Consider the following 26,619-nt stretch of genomic DNA (forward strand, 5'->3'; position numbering starts at 1 on the left):
ATTGATTTTCCCTCTATCTCTTGTGCGATGTTGTTGCTGCATCCAGATGTTAACGTGGAGTGGTAGAGGGCGGGTCTCGTGAGTGACCCGGGGGACGTACTTCACGACTGGCGAGTTTGAGACAGGCGTGCAGGTCTTCTGGCGTTGGCACTTGGAAAGGCTTCCCTCAAAAAAAAAATTATTTATTACAATAGTAACAAAACTTATTTACATATGCCGACAGATTTCGGCCTCTCCACTTTAACTTAAAAAAGGCGAATCTCCAACACTCTCGCAACTCCGGACCACCGTCGGCCACCACACGGCCAACCCGCGCGGCCGCCGCTCAAGCAACTCGCTTCTCCAACTCTGCGACCCCGGGGCCACCACCGGCCGCACACGACGATATGTCCGGCTGCCACCAACCAACCTCCCGCGCTCTCCTTAGCGCGCACCCATCTCCTTGTCCTCCCGCCGAAACTACACCCTCAGCCAATAGGTGACTTTCCCGCCACATTTCGGACGCAACATATCACAACACAAAAGAAAAGCACACAATATAAAACACACGCCTTGCAACACAAAAGAAAAGCACAAAATATCGAACACACGGCTCGCTGCAAGCTGCCGTGGATAACTAGAAAAATGCCACAACGAGGGGAGAGAAACCCTTTAGGACACATGCGTCTGACCGGACCATTCCCCCTCGCTTAGGCCGAGGCTCCCGACACTCGCGCGCGACGCCGCCTTGAGAGCCTCTCCCTTTTGTCGGCGCGTTCCCCTGCTCCCCTTCAGCGGCCCTCCTCACGCCTTACCACGACGTACACCAGCTGCGTCGTGACAGAAGGGCTGCGCCATGTCAGATATACCGCTGCGGAAGACAACTGCCGGCACCTGCTCACAGAACAGCGAAGGGGTCAGATACGAAGCTCTCACGCAGCCTCTCTGCAATGTACGCCGTCGCAGAACCGAGTGTCATGTGGGGATAAGAACCAGAGAGAGAGAAAAGGTGCTGCACGCCTTTTCAGCGAGCTCCAGCGGGGAACTCCATGGAGTAGTTGGGACCCTTTCTTTGGTTACGCGCGCATTCAAAGCACCTGCTCCTCGTACTCCTGGGAACAAGTGTAGAGAGCTCATGGTCCCGGTTCTATTGTGTTTGCGCAAGATGCGCCAAAAGGGCAGTGAGCAAGTTGGCGGCACCAAGGGAGCGCTTACTATAGAGGTCTACAGGGTTCAAGAACCCTTCCAATCTAAGGAGTAAACATTACCATAGACATGTTTATGATCTCGCGGCGAGAATTCCAATTAAATTCAGTTTAAAATTGTTTCCATTGCTTCTGTTTTCATTTAGGCAGTCGCAGAAACAGAAATTACAATCTACGATCCTGTAAACACATCGGAAATTTTCACATGACTACCTCGTGTCAGGTGAAATTGAAAAGGTATTTAACGATAAAGGAGAATACCAAGAACCAATTCCAAGGGTTACAATTTTCTTGTTTCTGCAAAACTACAAGAGACATGTTATTGACCAAAATGTTGCCATGATTGCTGCGCATAAAGCCTAATGAGAACATTTGAATGTGGCACTTAACTTCATAACAATTAAATTGAAATTTTATTTTCCAGAAAGTGGCCTGTCATCTGAGGTGAACGCTATTCAAAGAGCTTGACGAGCGCCAGAAAACAACTGCATTGCATGGAAGCAGCGCACAAAACAAATAACAGAACTGGTGAATGATAACAGTAAATATCTAAAGTTTAAAAATGTATACATCAGTAAACCACAGGAGAAAGAAGCGCAAAAAAGGTTTATTAAAGAACAATACAGCAAAGCGACATCAGTTTTTAAGCAACTGAATACCAATTGAACCAATAATAAAGGCAAGGAACTTATAATAATTGGTTTTGGGAGGGAAAGGAAATGGCGCAGTATCTGTCTCATATACCGTTGGACACCTGAACCGCGCCGTAAGGGAAGGGTAAAGGAGGGAGTGAAAGAAGAAAGGAAGAGAGAGGTGCCGTAGTGGAGGGCTCCGGAATAATTTCGACCACCTGGGGATCTTTAACGTGCACTGACATCGCACAGCACACGGGCGCCTTGGCGTTTTTCCTCCATAAAAACGCAGCCGCCGCGGTCGGGTTCGAACCCGGGAACTCCGGATCAGTAGTCGAGCGCCCTAACCACTGAGCCACCGCGGCGGGGCAAAGGCAAGGACCCAGGTTATATATTCAAAACGATGTACTTAATGACCTTGAACTAAAGCTAGCAGCAATATTGCCAAAAAATAGAGATTAGGATTCAATGACTCAACTTTTATAATTAGTTGTCGAATACTTTGTTATTATTCCTTGGGACTGCAGTGTTTTATTATTTCCCCAATTTTGCATAACAGTTAGGCTCCTTGCGTGATGTTTTCTTAGCCATGTCGCGTTCCGTTATTGTGGCACCCATATTTTGTCCTCTGAGCTCCCCCGAAAGATTCATGTTCAAAATCCATAGGAAAAATGTCTTCGGCGCTGCTTTGCGGATATTGTTTGAATGAGTTTCCTTTTACTGTTGATTCAGTTGTAACTCCGTGTTCAGGTGTGACGCGATAGCGTTCATCGGTTAATGCCCATATCTGCGAAACTGGTCATTCCCATCTTTAAGTTCAAAGATCTCATACCACTCCTGATGCAATGGTGCAGCGGTTAAGCAATGCAATCTTTACCCGCCAAGTTGCTCTACAGATCCAGGTCGCTATTCGCTAGAAACCCTTCGCCACCAATTTATAATTTAACAGCCACTTCCCACGGTTCGCAGGTTGGGGTGACTTTTAACTAGGTTTACACAGAGTCATGTGTGGCGTGTTTCTGCGGCCGCCATTTCCGCCTGCGCAGAACCTTCTAATGCCAACGCATTGATATTCATAGGAATCACCACTGTCGACATTACTTTTTTCTCCTGTGTAAGCACACACATTTAGGACTAGTATTATGGACGATAGATCTTTTTGGTTTATCGCATCTCTTTATTTACGCGGAGGGAAAAATAGGATATGTTTCTTTATGCTTGCCAAACTTTTTCTCTGCATATTTGATTTTATTCTCTGTCTGTCCTTACTAGAGCGTGCGTGAATCCTGAAGAACGTTGCGCAATGCCGGACGCGAGTTCCCAGTATGGATTGAAATGAGATGCCTTCATGCATTTCTAGGAAGGAATACACGGCTTTACTGCGCAAATGACGGGTTGATGAACAACCCATAGCGGTACAGATAGTAGTATGAAAGGGGTGGTGTTTAGCTGTCAAATCCGTTTCATATGTAATGAAGGATCCAGACAAGGCTGAAGGTAGGCAGCGTGCACTGCAAATTTCCGTTACTGGCATGAGCAAGCGTTTAACCACGTGCAGTGAGGCGGGAACAGTCATGGCTCAAAATCGGTGGCTGGTAAGCAAGAGAGACAGTTGCGCGTTTTAATCATGGCAATTGTTCCGCCCGAAAAACTATCAAGCATTTTAACTATACTACCCCTACATAACTAATACAGACAGGTACTTTCAGCAGTTATACTAATGTATGATTAGGCTGAGTGTATGAGCCCCAGTTAGCCGCCACTCTAGCTATTTTGTATCTAGAATACCTTTTACAGATTTACTTTACGCATTAAATATATTGTTTCTTGGTAAAAAACGGAGGGAATATTGATTGTGTTGGTGCATTCTACACCAGGTCTGAAAATCCCACTGGCTCCTCTACGCTGTCCTTGCGTTACACCCTGCAGCTTTAACCGGTCTTCTGTGTGCCACAACCGGGGTCCAGTGCAGAGTTGGCAGATGGGCGGCGGCGTCATATGCGCAGCAGCCGCCTGGACGAGCAGATGGTGTCGGCGATCCTGTGCGGCGGTCGCATGTGAGGGTTGCTGCTGGGCGTGTGGACGGCGCACAGGCGGATGAATAGCGCCGTCACAGCACTCCACGCGGCCACCGCAGTCAGGGTCACGTACCAGTAGCACTGCACATTGCGAATGCATATAGTTAGGTGCCCGGCTTTGCCCGCCTCCGACTACACTGGGGGCCTACCATGAACATCATAAACTCTTCCTCCATCTACTACACAGCAAAAGCATGGTTATGCGGCTCTTAACGTCAGTGAGATTTTCTGTGCCCTCTACACAAAAGATGCATTGTAATTAGCGATAATAAAAAGGCCGATGGTGGGAACCCCATGCAAATGAGGACTGCAGTTTGGTACCCAGACCTAAGGAACAGTAAAAAAAATTGACGAGTAAGTAAAAAGAGCGATTAAGTATACACATAACCGGAGCGAGAACTCTTATTATGCTTTCAGAGCACCACACAACACTTTTTAAAGGTTGGATCCTATAGAGACTGTTAATATGGAATATCATGGCTACAGTGTTTTTAGCAAATATTATATTGGTAATGAAGAGCTAGTGAAGAAGGCGGCCGTACAATGGCAGATCTTAAGTACCGCGTGCGCACACCGACCGCTCAACTACAGCTAAGGCGATGCTCACCACGAGCGCGTTTCGCAGTCCCCTTCCGCCGAAGACGAGCCAGTGTAGGCGTGCCAGCGGTCCCTCGGCATCGACCAGGCGGCAGCGCTGGAAAGCGTCGCAGTATCCACGCATGTCGTCGCACGGCGCCCCGGGCTCCATCTTCTTGTTGCAGAAGTCCTTCATGCGCTCGAAGTGGCAGGCTTCCATGCACTGGCTGCCCGGAGCTGCGCACCGAGAAATACAAAGGTTGTGGCCTACATGGCACAACGCACAGACAGCAATAAAGCGCGAGGAACTCTAGCCATGGATTCAACTGATTGGTCTGTCCAGTAGAAAAGACTTGTGCATGCCTTCCACTGTTTTTCTAGTTTAAATTAAGTTTTCTGCATTCAGTGCAGCCATCAGTGCAACTCGTCTTTCATCAGTTCTACGGAATATTCTTCGTTGCGATAAAATTAATTATGCTTTTCTCAGATGTTCGCGTGCGTTTTAATTATGTTATCTGATGGAGCCCTTTTAACATAGCCCCTAACTTAGCTTTTAACATAGTATAGCCCCTTTGAACATAGATCTCTGACATTGCGCGGGTAATTCTGGACAGTCATGGTGGCCGATGGTGAAGTCTTCTTTCGCTGCGTTCTCAACTGTTTTACTCGAACATATAATAAAGCAACTCTTGGATTGAAGTGCGAAGTTTTTCTGTGTGCCGGGCCTGCTGGTACTTCCCTCATTCTCTGAAGACGTAGACAATATGCCTGCTTTCTGATCAGGAATATATTGGGGCTTTGCTTGTACACGTTTGAAATGTTTAACGCGTTAGATATTCTTCTCAGACCTGAACCAAAGTTTGGATTGTGAGCGTGATTCCAAAACCACTTCTCACGGCTCAGCGTTGGCAGAAATGCACAAAAGGCACTTGCCCCTGTTGGCGTAATAGTTCTTCCTTCAGGGCTTTTCTCCCTGCTCTCTGCTTCGGGCCTCTAGAAGCACAGAAATGTGCAGCAACATTTCATGACTCGTATGGAATGAAATACATACACGACATAACGCTTATTTGGATCCAAATTACAAATATTGCAAGTAAGTTCTTGGTAAAAATGACAAACTTGAGCAGTATGTGGCTGGTGGGAGCAGAAATCCTCTCCCATCGCTCTCATGAAAACAATGTATTGTATTGTGTTGTAATTACAAATATCGCAAATATTCTCACGGTAAAGCAGAAGGAACTTGAGTGGTATTTGGGCGATAGGAGCAGAAATCTGCTCCTATCGCTCCCACAATTGCAATACAATGCATTGTATTGTAATAACAGGTATTGCAAATAATCAAATGGTAAAGCGCGAGAAACTTTAGCGCGACGTGGCCGTTGGGATAAGAAATCTCGTTCAGACAAATCAACCCAAATATAAGGTACCTATGAGCGCCCTCGTTGTTACAGAGTACTTGAGAAGCTAAGTAGGAGTACAGTGAGCACACCCTTATCTTTAATTGCACTTAGGCCGAAGATATAATTCGTTTCTTTAAAATGTCGCAAAAAAATGTTTTCGAATGTACCCGGGATCCGCCGAGTAGGGCTAAACAGGGAAACTTTTGCGAAAAGTTTCAGAAAGCTTCTGTCACCTAAATGAGAACAAAAATGCACCAGGAGTCTGAAAAATAATTTGATTTGTTGTCGCGTTCAGGACGTGCTTCCTGAATTACGCAGTTGAAATGAATAGCCCCTAAACAAGTGGCTTTTTATTGAAAGAATAGGCATTATTATGAAAGATGTCCTTCTAGTCGAAATTGATATAAACCCTTGCAGCGCGGTCATTAGCAGGGAGAGGAGTGGTAGTTTAAACATTTTTAAGGACATTGTTGAGATCGTTGAATTCGGGCCTGGGAAGAATTCCTAGAAGACCATCGTGAAGGCGGATGAGTCATCGGGATGAAACGCTGCGGCGAGGACTGGCGTTCGCGGCAGAAGCGGCGGTGACTGCGGAATCGTGAAATGGTCGAATCTGCTATCGAGTTGCCGGACTGAGTGGTGCTATTGACAGGTCACACGGGGGATGTTAATTGGAAGACGGCTGCAACCTCGACAGAGGTTCCACGCTTCGGAAAACAGGCGGGGGAGACAAGGTCGTTCATTCACCTGCTGGGAGACGGCTCTACATTCCTTTCCCAGAGTGGCACCGAACCCGTCAGAATGGTGAAGTCGACACGCCAATGTTCGGTCTGGCTTTTCTCCTTCCCACCGGCTGGGAATCTGAGTGCCATTCTTTTCTCACGAAGGCGCGTACCTCACCGCAGTGGTGACTTCGACGCGACTGTGTTGGAGGACTGTCTTTCCCCATTCCATTGACCAAGCTGCGACAGAGCATCAGCACCGCCTCCTGGCGTGGGAGGTAACACCAGTGTCTAGAACTACTCACTTGATTGGACATCGTTCTCCGACCTTTACCCTCCAGTCAGAGATCTGAGGAATGCGAAGGATTCCTTAGATGCATCCCCAAGTTTTGACAGGGTAGGAGTGACATTTTCTTCCTGGTTTTCTGGACCACCTTGAATTTCAATATTCATGTTTTGAGGATGTTGCTGAGTTTGAACAAGTCGCATCTCAAGGTCCTGAGATCTTTGTTCCAACGCAGTACATCTGGAACTGTGATCCTTTTCTGCGCTTGTTAGCTTTGAGTGTTCAGTTATTTTAAACTCAAAATTTGGTATTTAATTCCCCCATGTCTTTCTATGTACACTCAGTGTTCTTTGTCATCTCCGTTATCTCCTTTTTACCTGCCAGATTTCACACCCCAATCTGCGTTCGCTAAATTAAAGTAGCGTCCTTCAGTTCTCTTTCAATTATTTCGTAATCTTCTAATCTCATTACGGAGTTCTTCTTCAATCTCGCAGTATCCTTAGTCATTCTACCAAATATAAAGTAGCACAACTGAACTTATCAAATAGGTTACTTAAGTTCGGAGAAGGGCAGAAATACGCAGTACGAGTGGTATGCACGGATAGCGGAAGAAAAAGTAATATCCGAGAGGCACATGAGGGCCCGCAGAAGACTTCAAGGGTTAGTGTGCGTGCCAAGCGGAAGTGGCACATTCCGTGTCTTCTAAAAAAACAGCAAGAACTGCCTCAGCGACGCTTGTATTGCAGCGTATAAATCGAAATAAAGATTTGTCCCTCACAAATGAAGGTGCTTTACGGTGTGCTTAGTTTGGCCATATTACGTGTCCATTGTGTCTGGCTTCTCTGCACAACGCAGGAATTATAGTCCGCATACCTTCTTGGAGGAAACGAATTGTGACTAAAGCTTTATTAAGATAATGTGCGTTTTCCCATTATAAACATGGTTCTTGCGCTGCAGTTATGCGTCACGCAACAAAAAGTAATTTTTCAGTCCACCATCGCCGCATACAATGCGGACTTCGTACTGGCGATGGTGAAGTGCAGCTTCAAGAGCCAAGACGACCGACAAACGGTCCGTCGTGTTATCTCATCTTCCTCGCCCTAAGTATTACGGCGCCAGTGCCCCTTGGCAAAATAGTTAACGAGCGGTGATATTCCCTCCAAATTATATCTCACGTTTCAGCTGACATCGCACCGTCTTTGCTATACCCGCCACTTCGATGTGGACTGCTTTTGTGCCAGAGCTGCAGTAGAGAGAGAGCAGTGGAGAGGAGAGTGGCGCACCGTCTTCCCTTGCAGGCGATGAGGCACATCTCGTCGGCCGTGCGGGTAAGTCCCCGTGAGGTGGCACTCGACGAGGTCGTACAGGCGGCAACCGAGAGCACGCACTCCCCGGCCTCGCACGCCTGGCTGCCGCGGTTGCAGAGCACGCCGTCCTGCTTTACGGCCGACGCGGGGCACACGCCGTTCAGTCCGCTTAACGGCGGCGCCACGGCCATCACGTCAAGGACAAGCACACGAGTCGCGCAAGAACCCGCCCAACGTATTTCCCTAGTTTTACAGTGAAGAAGATATCGAGGTCTTAAACTCCATTTAAATACTGAAATTAATATTTGAAAACCTTGACACCATCGGGAGCTGGTGTCTCCTGTGAGAAATAATATTTAAATCCGCCTTGTATAGGGTAACAATGTATTGATGTTTCTGAAAAGGTTCGCATTCCATCGTTCCGGCAGTACGTAAAGGGAGCCGGGGATCACTGAAGCTGCGGAATAGCGGCTGTGGTCTCGGCAGCCCTCCATTTCCTTGTGAACGGTCTCAAATGATTGAATGAAAGAGCAGCGCTTTTTGCGAATGGCGAGGCACTATTAGCAGACCTAGAGCCACGCCACAGCTGATTCGAGCAGTCATGAAAACAAAACGTTTTCTAATCACTTGAAAAAGAGGGGAGAGAATAGTTTACAAGAAAATGAAACGGTAACGAATACTGTATTAAGTTCTTTGCAAACACCTATAAAGATTTCTGATAATTCTTCATTGTTGCCACTCTGCCATACAAAATAACCCAAATCCAAGCATTCAAAAACTCTATCTGTCCTCTATCGCGTACACAGCAGCATGTTTCCACTTCGTACTAAGGGGGCACAAGTGTGTTAAAGTTCATAATGCATGCCTCGTCTTTTCCCTCAGCTACCCTTTTAGGCTTTACAATTCTTAACAAGGTGTTCCGTACTGAGGGGCGCACGGGTAATGGCACGCTCGATCTTGGACACGTGAGCCCAGGAAAAAAAGTGATCGGGGCGCTTGAGCAGCTTTAAACGAGTCACAAGTCACAAGGAGCCACAAGTCAGCTCAGACGCGAGCGCGTGGAGAAGTACATAGAACCGTATTCCGAAGCCGCTTACAGCGCGCAGCTTCGAATTGCAACGCGCAATGGACAGCGTGTTCCTAGTTTATACTGTCATGACGGTGACACACAACGGCCAACAGGGACTCCACAGCTGTAGTTCGTGGGAACGTTCAAACCCGGAAGAAGCTGGAGCCCGAGAAAAGCTTATGTTCTTTATGTGGCGTACAAGGTAGGCTTAAGTGACTGCGCCTAGCCGAAACACTCAACTTTATAGCTCCGGAGAACGTGGAAGCATCGTTTGTCCGCTTTCCGTCAGCAGCAGTTTTTCCTTGTGTTGGCAGCTAAAGTTATCAGCTCATTAGAGAGGGAGTAAAGTTATCTTGTGGCATTAGTTTTTCCCCCGTTGTCCCTCCATGACAGACCGAAAAGGTAGACAGAAGTACTACGTAATACACAGTTTCGCTGTTGCAAGGATACGTGCAATACGCTTTCAAACCGGCAGTCGTCGTCCGGCCGGCAGATCGGATGTATTGTGGAACTGGCAGGTCTCGGTGCAACAGGCGCTGTTGGAAGGGCTGTGAAACAGCGCGAAACCGTCAAAATGGAAAACGCGCCAATTCTCAGCAGCAAATATTGCTACAAACGCAAAAGAAGAGCTCCAGGGCTGACAAAACGCGAGTAAATGAGCGTGTTCTGTTCACAACAGTACGTCTTGAGTGAGTTTATGGGACCGAACAAGGTTTTCCAGTAATCCTAATGCTGCGCTTTGCCCTTTATCTGCCACAGTTATGCCACCCATAAATGTTTACAGAAATCCTAGATATACCACATGGGACCGCAGCGGTGGCCAAGTGGTTGAGCATCCGCTTCGCATGCGGGAGGTGCGTGGCTTGATCCCCAGTGCCGCCGGGTACCCACCGGTGATACAATGGGTACAAGCTTTTCCCTGGTTGTGCTCGGCCAATTTATGGTGAAATGCTTGGGAAAGTGGTCTTTGACCCCACCTTGAGAAGTCGAAAATACCTTTGGCATGGCGCTCTTTGGCCATAGGTGCCCTTGCGCCATAAAAACCCATAATCTTCATCTATACCACATGGGCAACAATACTCGCGGCGCGCTTCAAACCCGGTGTAATAGGTTTAATGGCAGAAAAAGGAATATTTATAAGGTAATATATCTTCTGTGTAATCTACAATCATGTATTCAATCACATTTGACATTACTTCTTACAGTGGTGGTGATCCCGTCATCAAGGAACTGTGATTTCCCGACCTACACTGGTTGAATCCTACTGGTACTATTTGTATCATGTGCCTATCATTTCATGACGCCACCCAGAACACTCCGGAGCGCCTCACAACAAGATGTCAGTTACTGAGGCACCACTAAATATTGGTCACGCATAGCGCAACAGCATAAGAACTGATGAAATTCCTACTGCGCAGCGAAAACACTGGATGCGCGGCCTCGCGCGGCATTTGCGTTTGTTAAACTTGCGATTTTAAGATTTTCAGATAATCATCTAGAATGATGGAGAAAGTATTGCCATGAAGTGGGATAGGCGACGGACAATTAGGTTCGCGAATATCTGGTGCACCAGTCCTAGACCCATATATGCATTAAGAAACAGTTTGCACGTGGTAGCCCCGTGGTGGCCTCAAGCTTTCTTCGTGTGTATGCACCTGCACTTGGCGTTCGGTCGCAGAGTGCACCCTTTGCGGTTGAGCTTGCCGTGTTCACGTGGATAGCAGCAGGTGTCGCGGCACTCGTGCCAGTCGTAGCCGCAGTCGTACTCCTCGTTCTCCTCTCGGATAGAGTTGCCGCAGAAGGGACCGCGCATCTCTGCACAGACACCGAGCGATGCGCAACGGTTCCAGAAACTCACGCAGGAACCCACGCGAGTATCACGTCCTTATCACGTCAGCAAATCTTGACTTCCTAATTTGAAGAAGCATTGCGCATGACACCGACAAGGAAATTCATATAACTAATGGTGAGTTTTTGCCAAGTGGTCTACTGCTGTCTAGTGCCTTGAACAGTATTCCTTAAAGGTCTTTGCATCACCTCGTTCGCAATGTGGGAGCGTGAGCATGCATTTAGTGGTGCAGCAGTCTAAATGACACAGGATCAGAATTGTTGATGAAATACCTTGACATTCTTATTTTCTTAATCAACTGGTGATGAGCAGCAAGAGAGATAGAGAGACTGAAAGGAATGTATACTCTGACAATAATAATAATTCGATGTTTATTTCCAGGACTTTGCCGTAAGAGCGACAAGAGGTGACTGGAGAAAAAACCTGCCTTTATCGGAGCTTGACAGCGCGCGAGCCACCTTTAATCCCTACTATTGTGGCTTTTGAATTCTGTACTAACTTCGGTCTCTGTAGTTGCTGTGCAAGCAATTTATAGGAGCTATATAACTCTATTTAGGAAAAAATTGGGCTCTCCGCTTGCCTCAGTGTATGAGAGAGATCGGGGCTGATCGAACGGTAGTGTCGGTGCATTAACTAGAGCGGTTTCTATTTACCAACGAAGTCACTTGCAGATAGCAAAGCTGGTGTATTTGCTCATTCCTGTTCCGAAGAGCCGAATACGATAAAAGCAGGGACACAATATCCGGCCTTCGCAACAAATGGCACACCGAATCAGGGCATCGAAGCCCGAGCTGAGGTGGCAGATGTGTGCGACTAGAAAATACGCGGAGTCCTCGAGCAACTGGCTAAAACTTTGGGGGCGGGGGGAGCGCTCCAAACTGTTTCTGCGGGTGATTTCAAGGCTGCTCCTGGAACTGCAGCTTTTCTTTTTTGATAAAAAAATAACAAACTTCGCAAAGGATCAGACCACCTAATTTTTTCTTTAATACCCTGTATTTGATCCACGGATTTTTGTCTGGCGAGGCAGCAATGTGCCATGGGCTTTGAGGCAGGTAGTAATTGCATAGCCCGGATTTATTTACACCACCGTGTGTGCCCTTAGCCAAACGCTGCCTAGAAGTGGAGTGGAGTACTTGTTCCCGAGGATTTCACCAGATGCAGTCATCTCGAAATAAACACGTCATTCACAAGCTTGTTTACAGCGTCTTGTAAAACGCACTTGCGGTACCCGCCGTTCAAGGAGAGCTCGCAAGCCGCAGTGAGAAAAACGAAGGATATAAGAAACATAATGCAGGTGAAGCGAACGGCACGCTTCACAAGATGTGGACAGCGCTGTTGCAACACGAAAGATGGCTTGGAGCATAGGGTACTATAACAGAAGCAGGCGGACATTGCTAAGCTGTGTAGTCAGAGTGCGCTGACGTGGCGTATGAAGTCACTGGAAGGCGCCACCCTGCTTTATCCGAACTCTGCGGCGTCACGAGCGACAGCACAGTGACATGACGCAGGCTGTACTAGAGAAGAATGCAAATAATAATGAAGGAACAAAAATATTCAGCATTGTACACCTATTTGCTCAAATCTCTTATTACACATAAAGTAGGTGAGTCCGAAGGAAGGACTCCCCACTCCACTATTGTACCGCGGGTAATCTTGATCTTTTGTTTCCTTTTACGGTTAGTAGGTTCCCGACGTTATCACAAGCTTGTTTGCTACGTGGTAAGGCTTACGCCGACCGACGGATTATGAAACGGAGAGCTCACCCTGCAAGCAGTTGACGCGGCTTCCCTGGTTGGTAAACATCTGCGCTAGGATTGCTGAAATTGCGCGGACGCTGCAGATGGAAAAGCGACGGTTGTTGGGCATCGTGCCGTGCGAAGCGCTGGCGAACATTAAGAAGTTGCCTGCGCTGTCTGCCGGCACGCACTCGGGCGGGTCGTGCTGGGAGAGGGAGAAGATAATGACGTCAAGAAAACAGAAATGTAGCACCAAAATTAGAGTTCGTCGCATTTAACAGTTAGTTTAGTAGTAAGTATGAACAACAATGTGAAAGCTTTGTTTAGCTAAGTGGCACATGGTGTGTGGGATTTAACATCCCTTAGCTTTACGTGGGCTTTGGGAGATGCTGTTGTGGAGTGCTCTCTAATATTTCGCCTACCTGGAGTCCCTTAACGTGCACGGACGTGGCACAACTCTCGGCTGTTTCTGCATTTTGCCTAAATGTAAATGCTGCCGACATGGCCTGGATTCGATCTCGCGACCTTGGGCTTAACCGCAGAACCCCGCAGCTCTGAGCCACCACAGAAAGTAAAACACAGTTCATAATATCAACATTTAAACCGGTGCCACCATAAAGGTAACGGTAAGTTATATTTCACGGTGACATGAAGTGTTAGCATCAGTGCTACCGCTATTTGTTGAATTATAAGACTTAGTGTGGTCGAGACAGAGTGTGCACAATTTGAATCACCCAAAACACCACGTAACAAGAACAAATGTTAACACACGACACTACAAGCATAATCAGAGAGTTACACTGCGGCTACGTGCCTGGGACCCAAAGTTGTGTCCCAGCTCGTGGGCAAAGGTCACCTCGGATACGGGTAGGGGCACGCGCGAGTTCTTGTTATTGAAGGTGACGACTCCGGTGTTGAGGCTGACACGGCCCGCGTACTCGGACACCTGAAGGCCCACGTCCGACTGAAACTTCTCGCAGATTCCGCCCGCGTGGCCTGGAACCGAAAAAGGGGGGAGGGGGAGGGGGGGGGGGGGGCTAAATGTGCGTCGAGCGCTAAACGGCGCAGCCCTGTTGCCTGCGCTTCCGAAACGTTTCGTTGACTATTCCCATAACTGCATGCTTTCTCTATGGCCGATACGGAACGCATACAGACCATACGGAGTATCTATGGACTGCGCTGGCAATGCATCCAAAATAATTCCGACCGGACACTCTGTGAATAATTTCAGATCGTATGGAAATCATGTGAAATCTGAGTGGAAAGAATATGGAAACCAATAAAAAAATACACGAAGGGCATCAGAATTTTCATTTTCTTCTTATCGCATACAGATTTGATATACCCAGAATTCCTTATTGCCGCTATCACGAATAAGGCAGTTAGGTCTTCTTTTCGAGCGTAGTACTCGGTGCTCGAAGTCGAAATGCTACCAGCAAACATTTTGTGCACTAGACTTATATTTCTTGTTGATGCGTGCAGAACACGAAAACAATAATATATCTATACCTGAGGAGTTATTTTTTAATGAGCCAAATCCAGAACCATAAAGTAAGTCGAATTAAAATGTAATAGCAAGCAAACACAAAAATATTTCCTTCGGAAAAAACACTAATAACGCACGCGGGCCCGCAACGCTTTGAGAGCCTACACGTAAATCGAATTTCAAGCAAAAAATGACCCAGATCAAACATATTTACAGATAAAAAACGCCATATCCACAGCTGAGCCCTTTTTTATCAGCTTGAGCCTCATTGCTCTGAATGTTTACTGCGTGGTTTAATTTGTTTCCTTTCAGAGCTACTTTACGATTCACTACGTCGCGTATGAAGATATCGGCGAAAGATCTGAACTCAGAAGACGACAGTGAAGAAGGGATCATTAGCTTCGTGGTCGAGGAAGCAAGGATGCATCTCTGCAGCATTGAACCTTATAGCTCAGCTCCTTGGTATTCGCCTCTCAAATTCCATATTACTGGCCCAATTTTAACACAGACAGAACATTACTGGAGTAGTAATTATTGAGTCGTTTTGTGTCCTGTCTGCTTCTACAATTTTGCTAAAAATAATGAATTGAGTACAGTTTAGAGGAGTATATTGAATTTTATACTTCATACATTATTACCAGTTGACTTTTCTGCTGCTGAAGGGGGAACATAAGAAAAAAAATGCGGTCAAGCCTGCGCTTGTGACATATGCTTTCTGTTCACATTTGCTTGCCTGTGTTGATGAAGCACCGCAGTTCCTTTAATTGCACACAATGAATGTTCGTTGTCTATTTCTGCTAAAATGGGCGTAATTATTTTATGCTGTATTTTCGGAAACAGAGCTCGAAAGAATACTCTAGAGGGAAAGTTTTCAAATAAAATTAAGCCAGCGCTAGAGAATGACAACAAAACTAGCTATATCCAATGTTTGCAGCAGTTGTTCAAATTACTTGCATAGTTTTTCAGTGCACGGCGGGGATGAGTTGCTGTAACTTACATGAAAAGCATAACCTGCTCCTGAGCAATGGGGTTGCTCTTTAGGTGGATTTGGCTCATTGAAAAAATATATATATATATATATATATATATGACACCCTCTCATATCACGCGTAATGCTCTCCTGCCGCCAACAAAGGAAGTGACAGTAGAGTTTCCAGGTGCTCTGCACTCTAAAATCAGACAGGTTAGTCAATTTTAGAAGCGTGGATATAAGCTTGTCACTGTTATGTAACAGGCGAAGAGAGCGAAAGACCGGTTTATCTACGTAAGGAAGATGAATAATCGTGCAGATTTCATGACAGCACGCATGAACACTCGACTGCAAGAAGCGCAATATTCTAGACGAATATATACATTTCGAATAAGACTGACATCTCCTCCTTGTTAAAAGCTAACCCCCTACCCTTCCTTCTCATCCCTTCTCTCTCTCTCTATTCCAAATACACAGATATGAATGTTTTTTTCACATCACTGGTACCAAATTGTGATACATTGAATAGTGCAACCGTAATTTTACAGCACCAGTTTGGTACTCTTGAACACATTTTGTAGATTCGTTCTCAATGTACACCTGAACTAAACGTCTACTTTAGTCAACAAAATATTAGGAAAAATTTGTCTTAAGTCTATAAGAAAATTACCTGCATACCTGCGCCGTGCTTGAACATGAAATATAAGGATCCGTCGTTCAGGTCACAAATGGTAGAAAGAAAAAGTGACCCCGCGAATATTGGGCACACCATCATTCGCTTCCTTTTAGTACATTTTTAATGTCACACTAACCTGCATACGTATAGTCAGATCCTGGAAATGTGCTTTATCGTGAGGCACGCAGTTAAGCAGGCACTGAATTCTTATACATTTATACTAAGTGCGTGCTCATGAGGTTACACGAGGCACAGCTGCCACTTATAAGCGATGTGTCATTCCTCTCGTCTTCTACAGTCATAAGCCGCTCGTGTGGTGACGTCACGTACCATTGAGCTCGGCGACGTACGCAAGGCCCAGTATGCCACCGGGAAAAAGCCGATTCGTCCACAGGTACGAGACGCAGAAGTTGTCATGGTTGCGCTTGGAGTGCTCGACTAGCGTGTGTGACGCGTCCAGCGTGTCGCTGCAGTATGGGTTCGAATGGCGCTTCGCCCCCTCGCACGAGCTCGAGTCGTTGATCTGTCAAGAGGAGCGCGAGGGGCATCATTGCATGCAGCCACGCCACGCTTTGGTTCAAACATGTGTGGCGGTACAAAACGGTTCAAAAGATCTTTCGCATCATTGCACTCCTACCATTCTTTGACCGGCTATGCCAAGTGAAAGGTTGAAATTAAAAAAAAAAGATATTGAAGAAGCCGGCGTATATGGGCAGTCTAATGGAGATAAAAATGGAAACCAGGGATTGCCATGACCGACTTTTTCAGGAATTACGCTATGATGACGTCGAGGGAGATCTGGGGCTGCAAATATAACAGGAGGAGCAATTGCGTGCTCGAAAGTCAGGGTGACTTGGTATACTTCTCCACAAGGCACTTTCGTACCACCAGGAAGGAAAATCGATAATTTACAAGGACAGAAAATCTTGTTATGTGTCGGCAGTACGAGAGTATCAGCGCCTGTTGATGCCTTACCTTGAACTGGCGTCACTTCCGGTCCAGTGACGCCATGTCGTGTGTTGTGACGTCACTTCTCTTCCGCCAATCAGCCAATGCGAATGTTTCAATCTGGTGATGTCACTTCACTCCACCTAATTAGCGAATTAATCTCCGACTACACATTTTGTTCCAGATACTGCCTACAGATGATGCTATAGCAGTAAAAACAAACCAGGGAAATGCCAAGAAGCAAATACACGCCACTCCGCGTCACAATTAACGCAATGAGTTTTGATTGCAGTGCCGAGAAAAATTATGCTGACACTAAGTATTTAATTTAATTTTGCCGGTCTGCAAGGAAACCAGCTTTCGCGGATGAAAATCTTCACCAAAGTGAAGGAGGACCAAGCTGTCGGATTTAAATTGCGAAAAAAAACGGCGGTAAAATTGCCAGTTCCTTTGAGCGACCATAAATCTGAACGAAAAAAAAATGTTTCTTTTTAGTTAAGAAACCTAAGCTTGTTAGGAACTCTGTCGTTAGCTCTATTTTACTATTTCATTATATTTAGCACACTACGTTTCGCAGCACTGACACAGACAATTTCAGTTCGCGGCTTCTTTCATAGAGTTATTGCTATTGGTTTTCTCCTTCCCGTGAAATGTGGCTCTGTGGGATACGCCGCTAATTTCCATTTTCGCTTTTGACAGTGCCACACGATTATTCAGAAATGCCACTAGAGTGTCAATGAAGAAAGTTCAAGCACGAGCAAAAAAAGAACCGCACGGGAAGAAAAACTGTGCCGAGCTTCTAGGGAGGTGCGTCTGAGAACTGCTGTGAGGCCGCAGGGAAACAAAGCAGTGCCCGTCGATAAAATTCGAGGAGACACTTAAGGTCTGTCTTAAGAGTATTGGGCGATAGCCTTAAAGGGTTAATGCCCATATATGCAGAATTGGTCACTGCCTATATAAGCATTCATAGACCCCTGCATTCACAGCAGGTACTGCAGGTGATGACAGGTACTTCCACCAGTGGCGCTTGTGTGACCCAGGCTGCTCTTCCCGTGTAACCCTCGCGACCTGCCGCGGTGCACAGTTTCCTCATAATCCGGTGGGCAAGTTGTGATGAAGCCAAGAAGGTACGCGACCTAGGTGGCACACATGGTTCCTAGGTTGCTTCTCCGGCGATTTTGTAGCGAGAGCTTCATTACACCAGATGCTTCACGATGTCAGCGTGGCTGCGCGCTGAGCCGTGGCACCACCGCTCCGCCAGCTGTGCGCATGGGCGAAGTGACTATTGGCCATTCATAATGGGCCTTCGCATACAGCACACCTCACAAACAATTTGTCTTGTTTGGCACAAGAAATGTCTGTACCATCAGGAAGAGAGCATAACGCGTACCTTATTTAAACTATTTTATTCAGCCTAGCTGAAATTGCGAGGCACTAAAGGATCCATTATTTTATAGCAGTTGCTGCATACTCAAGGCCCTTGGTTCCTTAAGCTGTGTCAGTTTCTGCGTCTGTACCTGAAGACGCTGCACGATGAAGGAGATGTCAGTGATGCCGTTGAAGTTTGTGCCACCGAAGATGTCCGAGACGGAGGCGACATGTGTGGCCACCATGTTCGTGATGGCCGCCTGCACTTTCGTCATCTCGCCGCCCATGTCTGACGCCACCATCTGCAGTGGCGTAGACAGTAATGTTCGCGATGGACACGATTATAATGTTTCGCCCAGCTGTTTGCGACTCTACTTCAATAATTTTATCCAATCCTCACCAGTTCGAGTTAATATTTTCCAATATATCGCAATGTCGTCTTTATGGCTTCCTTTTCTTTGTCGTACACTTATTTGATTCGCCACGCCGTAACAAAGCTCGCTCCCTTACTCCTGCCGCGTAAGAAGGCAAGTAAATTCTTACATAAAAATACTTTCGCGCAGGGCGCAGTGTTGAAGTAAACGTGGTGAGCACAGCATTCACACCTCAAATCAAGCAGGGCGTCCGAACATACAGGCGCAGTCATCGGTTCAGAAGCCATTACTTGCGTGCAAGAAAGACTTTAGCCGATGTCTATTAGGAAACGTTGGCGTGAAACGCAATATTTGGGACGAAGTTTTGCCGCGTGTGATATTTTTTTGGCTAAACACGAGTTCAAAGAGAGCATAGAAGCAAGTTCGTTTACTTGTTTGGTTGGCATGGCCGCGAAACAGCTCCGACGTGAGATGCCATGTTGGCGAAGGTTAGGGGCGACAAATTTGGCGCGCCATATAGTTACTTCCCTGCGTTAAAGAACTCTGGCAACTTGCCCGCTACTTACAAGGGTGCCGCAGCAAGTGGACCCTACTCGGTACACCTCACTTCATGATAGAGAACAGTGGTCTCGAAACAAATTGTAGATCTGGATGTCCATACCCTCACACACACACAAACCGAGAAACTGTCTCACCTTCTACTTGGGTACAAGCAAAACCTCAGAAAGTCGCTAATATACGGACTACAAAAAGTCATTATCGACGGACGAAACTTCAGCCATCCAGCATTCGCCACATAGCGGTTAGTGGAGCGGGTCACTATGTGCAAGGACTTGTGCTCAGATCGCAGTTATTGCACCTTATATGACAAATCACTACTGGCGTCTTCGACTGGCCGCTTTCGAGCGCTCTTGAGCGCTCAGAACAGGTGCTACGCGTTCAGCTGGTCAATACTCAGACATTTTTATACACCAGGTGTTTATGGGAAGCCGGCCCCTAAGTTTTAAAGGGTTTGTCAAGTAAGAAGCAGCTTTCTGCGGCATACTAATACTATTGTTGGCGGACGTCAAAAAACGGTTAGAATTTAGTGAAACTCTTTAGTAGTTAACAATATTCGCCTGTGTTTTGACGTTCCTTGACTGATAGGCACCTGAGTGCAATTAGCGACTTATAAACGGGCGTTAGTATTAGCCGTATGAGTTTTTCAATTTTCGAATACGTGATTACTCTCGCCGCTTTTCGAGCCATTTCTCCCACCATTCGAAAACCGTGAGCTGGCTGGAAGCACAAAGAGACATCCATGAAATCGCGACGCTCCTTGACCCAAGCTCCACGTGACATTCTCCGCCCCTCCGGGTCTGGAGCAGAGAAGTGGCGAGGAGCGGAGGGCACCAAAGCAAGGGTGTGGCAGAGATCGTCGCGTGGGATGTGCGTCTTGGAGAAACGCGCTTGACTGACATCACACTGCGCCCTCCTGCAGGCGCACCGTTCGAATGGCGCGAAAAATGGCCCAAATTAGTTGGGTCACGGCGGCGAGGGTGATCGCGTTTTCAAAATTCTGAGAACTGCTATGGCTATTACTAATGGGCAACTACAGGTCGCTCATCGCAATCAGGCGCCAATCGGAAATACTTAAAATAAGTCGATTGTTTTTGACGCCAGCCAACCCCGGTATAACTTTACCGCAGAAAGATGTTCTTTACCTGAAAAACCCTATTTAGAAAAAAATTGGTGGCACGTTCCTCTAAAGCACCTTGTATATACGGCGGGTTCTTCTGGAGCGTGTGCCTCAAGCGTGGATCACTCAGAACGAACGGGCGAGATAACTGCATGCAGGCGATGCGCAATTGCGCTGCTGCCAGATTGCGGGCGGCAAAGTGCCGACTCAACTTTGTGGCAGTATTTTGACATTGTTGTACTTAAGCTGCGCCCTAGCTTGAAGGGAACGACGTTCGTATGAACTTTAGTCTCGGAATCGTTCTTCGCGGTGCGTTGCAGCAGCGTTCAGCGCACAAACGTTGATGACTGCACAAGCGTCCTTTGTAAGCGCGGAATAGGCTTAGCAGGAGGCGCGCAGAGCTTTGTATTGTATTTTCGAATACAGTTTGGATCATGCATCTTTGCGCCTCCACTTTTGCGTGGTGCGAATACAGCGCACGTGTCTATTAATGCATGCTGTGCGAAAAAATATACTTGGCTAAGGCAAAAGGGAAATTTTACGCTGTTCATTGTTATCAACAATATCTACTGGCGAATTTATTGAGCTGTGGCATTGATGGCCACGTTGACCAAGCTCGAATTTCAAGCTGTAGGTTGTTTAGCTTCTGTTTCCGCCATGTGTTCGTTCTGACAGCACCTCAAAAATTACCATTTGTTTCTGGGAAGTTTTTCAAAAATAGGCATTTTATGGTAAAACATGGCTTTTGCGGAATAGGATTACCAGTATTGGCGAACACAAGAAAATGAGTGAGGCTTTTTAGGTAGTAAACTAGTTACCTAATTTTAAATAATTATCTTTTTAGCTATTAGATTTATGCGCCTAGTTGGAACCAGGGCTTTGTAGCCGATCTTTAGTGATAGCCATATCAGCTTTTCGAATTTCCAAACGAGATTATCCTCGGTTCAGTGGTTGGACAAAATATGGCTACATTGTGCCAAAATACATGCGCTTTCGAAAAGCATGCAGGCAGTGCAATCTCTCGAGTACACGTAACTAGTCGAAAAAGCCATATTTTGTCGAGCTGCAGCGCCAAGGTTAATCGCGTTTTCTAAATTATAAAAACTGATATGGCTATAACTAACGGCCGGCCACAAATCTCTCATTGCAACTAGGCGCCTAACCCTAGTAGTTAAAAAGTTACCTATTGAAAATTAGTTAACCAGCTTACTTTATCAATCTGTTTTCTAGTGTCCACCAGCACTGGCAAAACTATGCCCCAAAGCCATATTTTCATCTCAAAAAGCCTACTTCTGAAAAAAAAAACCTAGTAGACTTCTCCAAAACACCTGGTATTAGCCTGGGTGGTGCCTCCTACGACTCGTATTTAGAGCCCACTCGCGATAGTGTCAAATACAGCTTAAGTTTTTTATAAAACAGCTTCATTGGTTCAACATAGCTTCTTTGTTTAGTAGCAGGTATTGTTTTGACACCAATGATATCAATATGTCGACTACATTTGGTGCTCTACACAAAAGCAAGAAGGATGAACAAAAAATTTTCAGATGGATAGTCAGGGCGGGTAGTTATTCCTTCAGGACCCTACCGTGAAACTTCAGAAGCTTAAAAGACGGAAATCTGGGGGCCGCAAATTGTTTCCTTTCATTACGAGTTTCTTTGTTTTAACCTTGCCTCTAGTCGCTGATTCCCGCGGGCGTCAGGTGGCAGGCGACAGAAATGGCAAAAAACTTACCAAAAAAAAAATTGGAGAGGACACCTAAGCTTCGATTTAATGGTGTGACGCGATGGCTATCTGGTTGTTGACAGTATGCAGTACGGGCCTTTCTCTGTTTAACATTCGTAGATCACTGGCAGCCCTAATACCACTTCTGGTGCAGTGGTTTTCCGGTTATGGGATGCGCCACTGTCATGGCGCATGCCTGGTGCTGCCAGCGGTGGGACTTATGGGAACGATGTTCCTCTTCCCAAGAAACCTGACGCGAGCAATAATTTTTTAATTTAACCGCCACGTGCCAGCATGCCCAGTACGCACACAATCCGGTTTGCATGTGATGACGCCACACCGGCTTTTCTTCGGCACGGGTTCCTTAATGATATCGCGTTAAAATTAGACTCGCGACGCACTGTGCCGACAGAATTGCAGTTTCTCGCTCGCACGATGCTGTGGAAGCCCATAGCGCTCTTTGTCTTGTCCCCGGTAATCCCTTTTTGAACACACCAAGGTCGCGGTACCCTTCGTCAAACTGCATTATACCTTTCGTTCAGATAGTCGTACTACGCTGAAGCATACAGACGATGCCGAATCGTTTCAAGGCGAGAAGGCGGCCAACAATGCCTGTTCCGAATTGGAGACAAACAGAAACATATCCTGGCACAGCCATGCTGACACCATGTTTGGAGCTGATCACCTGTCCGGGCTGGTACTTTTCGTCGTCGTTCGATGATCGACGCTGTCATGCGTTCTTCGCGAAGAAAAGCAAACTAGCTTTTTGGTAGCCAGCTAGTGTACAGAAAGGGAAAAAGAGAGCTTGATGCGCAGGATGCGCAGGATGCAAGATGCGCAGGATGCAAGTGGCCGGAGATGCAGCGGGCGGAATACATAATAAGAGACTGCGCGCTGAAACATTTTTGCTGCGCAAGGAGAATGCTTGTACTATGTATTGAACCCTCCGATATGAAAGGAAACAAGTTTGAGCATTCAAGTTATTACTCCATTTTGTTTGCGACAGACATGCACTGTATTGTTTTTATCTAGTTTTCTTATCGTTTGAGATCCAAGAGTCACTTATCTTTAGTAAATAAATAGCTGCAAAATGCACCTTTTTTTGAGAAAATTGGTTGTAACTTTGATAATACAGTGACTTGTGCCATTTTCGCCTCTACTTCTGCAACGCGGAACAGTCAGAGTGCTTTATGACGATTAACCTTTAGCCAATCGATGCTAGTTTTGTCTGGGCGTATTATGTTATAACGTTATTTTACCTTCGACATTCTTTCCAACAGCTTTGTATAATAAGACTTGAGCGGAATTTTGGAATCCCTCACCTCGTAGAAAGTGTGGTCGATATCGATCTCCATATTGCACACTCGCTGCACGTTCTTCGGCTGCACATCTTCTCCTGGGTCTCCGGCACCGGCACGACGATGTGGCAGCTGGCCGGGAGAGGGTGTCGCACTCGAATGCGCAGGGTCGCTGGCGTTGGTAATGCCTGCCTCCAGCGCCTCGGCATCCATCAGGGAGCGCCGCTGGCGCGTGCGCGTCCTGGGCTGAATGAGTTTCGGTACGGGATGGTTAAGCGCAAATAAGTAAGTTATTCTTTTTGTCACACGTTAAATAATACCGCTCAGACGAAATTTAACCGCAGCCCACGACAGTGGCGCTTATCCGAGGCCTTCTCTCTGGAGGTTCAGAATCTTGGAGTTAAATTACCCACTGTTTACTTCGCCACCTAAACTTCGGCTAATTGGCAAATGTCACCACTCTTTGCCACACTGAAAGAGATGGCACAAAGGGAATCAAATTCCGCACAAATGGAGCCCGAGCTTTTTTTATTCTTACTGAACATCGGTACAAAACCTTCCAAGACGCTAACAGCTTCAGCCGTGTGGTCAGCGGTACTTTGCAGAACCGCTTCGAGACAGACACCTGCACTAAGAGCGACTACTCTCCACGTGACCAGCAAAGCGGCTCCGGGCCACGGAGGCACTCATAGTTTAAGGAGAATATTTGTAAATAAAGATTGATAATGCTGTTTTTTGAAATGCCTTTTTGTTTTAGCTGCGACACGTGAGGCACACATACACGCAAAGCTGGACAGTGGCAGCTGCATTCGTGCCATGCTGGCATTCGCGCTCCTAGAGTCCGACAGTGTAACAAAGTGTAACGCACGGATATAATTCCCCAAGATTGTCATTGGCGATGTATTCGTCATGAAGATCAGTGGCTGGGATTTTTAGAAGATAGAGCAATGCTCCAGCAGCAGCAGTTCATTCACGAAGCCCAGGCAGATCGGCCCGATATTGTAAACGCGTTGGTGATCAGTGGTCATACGGTGGCCCCTTCTTGCCAATGAGTGGCCAATAATTGCGATGCGATCCGAGAACACGTGCATTAATGGCCCGGCTATGCTCTTTATTCGCCAAGAATGGCGTACCCTGGTGAACAACGATCAACGACGGCCAACCAGAAGCAACGCTCTGCCAACATCGCGTACAACTTGGCGCTTCATGGCGAATGTTGTCCGGACAGTTGCGATGGCTAGCCAGAGTGGCATACATCACGGCATAAGTTAGTTGATGTCATGCCTATTTTTATGGCCAGTGAACATCACACATATCTTGGTATGAGTTGTTCAATATTGCCCAGGAAGTTGGGATGGCTTCTCAACTATGTATACGTACCGCAGTGGTGGCCGAGTGGTCCTGGCATCCACCTCGCATGCGGGAGGTGCGGGGTTCGATCCCCAGTGCCGCCGGGTACCCACCGGTGATACAATGGGCACAAGCTTTCCCCTGGTCTGGTGCTCGGGTCATTTAGGGTGAAATGCTTGAGAAATGGGTTTTTGGCCTCACCTTGAGTAATTGAAAAATGCCTTGTGCCATGGGGCTCTTTGCCCTTATGACCTTGTGCCATAAAAAATTCATAATCAAGAATCAACTATGTATACAAACAGTGCTTCGCTTCCCAATATTGACCTGCTGGTTGCGATGTGTAGCCAGCGTAGCACACATCGTAGGATTCGTTGGTCAATATTGTCCCACCAGTAACGATCGCTTATAAGAAATGTGTGTATCCTGGCATATGTTGTTCAACATTGTCCTGTCTGTTGCGATCGGCCGCCAAAATTGCATACATCCCCGTATATCTTGGTTAATATTCTCCCACCATGCAATTTTGATGGCTCGTCGACATTGATCATGGCATTCCTTAGCCTCTACGTGTGATATCGCACGAGCCAAGTATTGTAATAGTCTACTTCATAATCCGTGCAAACAAGGTTTTGCTCAGGCCGCAGTTCCCAAAAAAAAAGAGCTGAAAATGCACTTTTGAGTTTGGTCGATATAGCGGTGAGAGCCATATGCGCAGTGCGAGCGCCGAGCGCGGCCGAGCGCTTTGGCATGTGTGTGCTAACCGGTCGCGTTATGCGTATGTACTGGGGTGCTTGATTAGGAACTTTTTTAGCGCGTGCGCACTTCGTTCCTAAGACGCTCAGTTTTGCGTCATCGGTGCCGGAGGCGGGCGCACCACCATCCGCAAAACCAAATCTTCCATTATGTCTCTCTTGATCGCCGTACTCTGGGTTAACTGATTTTAACTGAGCCAATTTTTTCCGGTATTCGACCAGTTCCGGGCCATTATCGGCGTGCTGCTTGGGAGAGGGTCCCCTGCGTCCTTCATTGCAGCAGTCGAAGCAACGGTGCGCATGCGAGCGCGTACTGTTTCTGCGGGCCTCCGCGTTCTACCGCAATTTGTGGTGTTTGTATAGCGGTGGCGGTGGTACGGTGCGGTAAAACATCGTACTTGAGGTTTACCGTAAGGTTCCATAGAACGAAAATAAGGAAGAAGAGACAAGCGCTAAACTTTCACTGAACGCTTTATTTTTGCTCCCATTATTTATAAAGGTACAAACCAAGTGGCACAGGGCACCACATGAAGGGTTAAGATCTTTGCAGTGTGAAAACAGACATTTCGATCCCCACTAACCACTAGCCCGAATCGTCACTCTTCTGGGTTTAATGTCCGAAGACTGCCCAAGGGCTAGGATCTCAGCTGCAGTGGAGGGCTGCGGATTAATTTCGACCACGAGTTGTCCGCTGTAAGCCAACTACTCTGACAGCACCGCTATATCTAAACAAAACAATCTTCTAATCTATTAGGGCACATAAAACTGCATGTGAAAAAAACAACTGAGAATGTTCGTGACAACAGCATCGGACTTTACGCTCTTGCGTCCGCCTCTGGCATAGGCCAGAGTTCGGCGTCGACTTGGTGCCTAATAGCGTACTCAGCTTCTGTAGCATGCCCTCGCACACTAGCCGCGTGGGAAATGCGAAACTCAGGATTCTCGCGGACTTTACACTTGCGCTTTCGATCTCAAGCTTGCCGGGGCCAGATCACCCGAGCACAAGTTCCGGCTCATAAACTGGGACTTATTCGGCCGCAGACGGGACCAGGAGCAATGCGACAGTCAACCGCTGCTACCACATCAGCCGACGCGAAAAGCAAGGCCGACAGTAGTACGGCTAACTGTCTATTACGCAAATAAATAAATTATACTCT

General features: G+C 46.8%; 1 pseudogene across 1 annotated transcript in view; it reads right to left on the reverse strand.

Annotated features, from left to right (window-relative positions):
- Positions 1 to 3,184: 3,184 nt before the first annotated feature.
- Positions 3,185 to 26,619, reverse strand: part of LOC144097344 (disintegrin and metalloproteinase domain-containing protein 10-like) — a 28,419-nt pseudogene continuing 4,984 nt past the window's right edge. Inside the window, exons 3-12 of the transcript XR_013306985.1 lie at positions 23,385 to 23,606; positions 18,437 to 18,589; positions 16,302 to 16,494; positions 13,654 to 13,835; positions 12,867 to 13,044; positions 10,910 to 11,069; positions 9,705 to 9,802; positions 8,200 to 8,353; positions 4,502 to 4,737; positions 3,185 to 3,975 (exon numbers count right to left, since the gene is read on the reverse strand). The product of XR_013306985.1 is annotated as a disintegrin and metalloproteinase domain-containing protein 10-like (transcript). The remainder of the gene's footprint in view (positions 3,976 to 4,501; positions 4,738 to 8,199; positions 8,354 to 9,704; positions 9,803 to 10,909; positions 11,070 to 12,866; positions 13,045 to 13,653; positions 13,836 to 16,301; positions 16,495 to 18,436; positions 18,590 to 23,384; positions 23,607 to 26,619) is intronic.

Source organism: Amblyomma americanum, chromosome 7 (assembly GCF_052857255.1).
Source record: "Amblyomma americanum isolate KBUSLIRL-KWMA chromosome 7, ASM5285725v1, whole genome shotgun sequence".
NCBI classification, from domain to species: domain Eukaryota; kingdom Metazoa; phylum Arthropoda; class Arachnida; order Ixodida; family Ixodidae; genus Amblyomma; species Amblyomma americanum.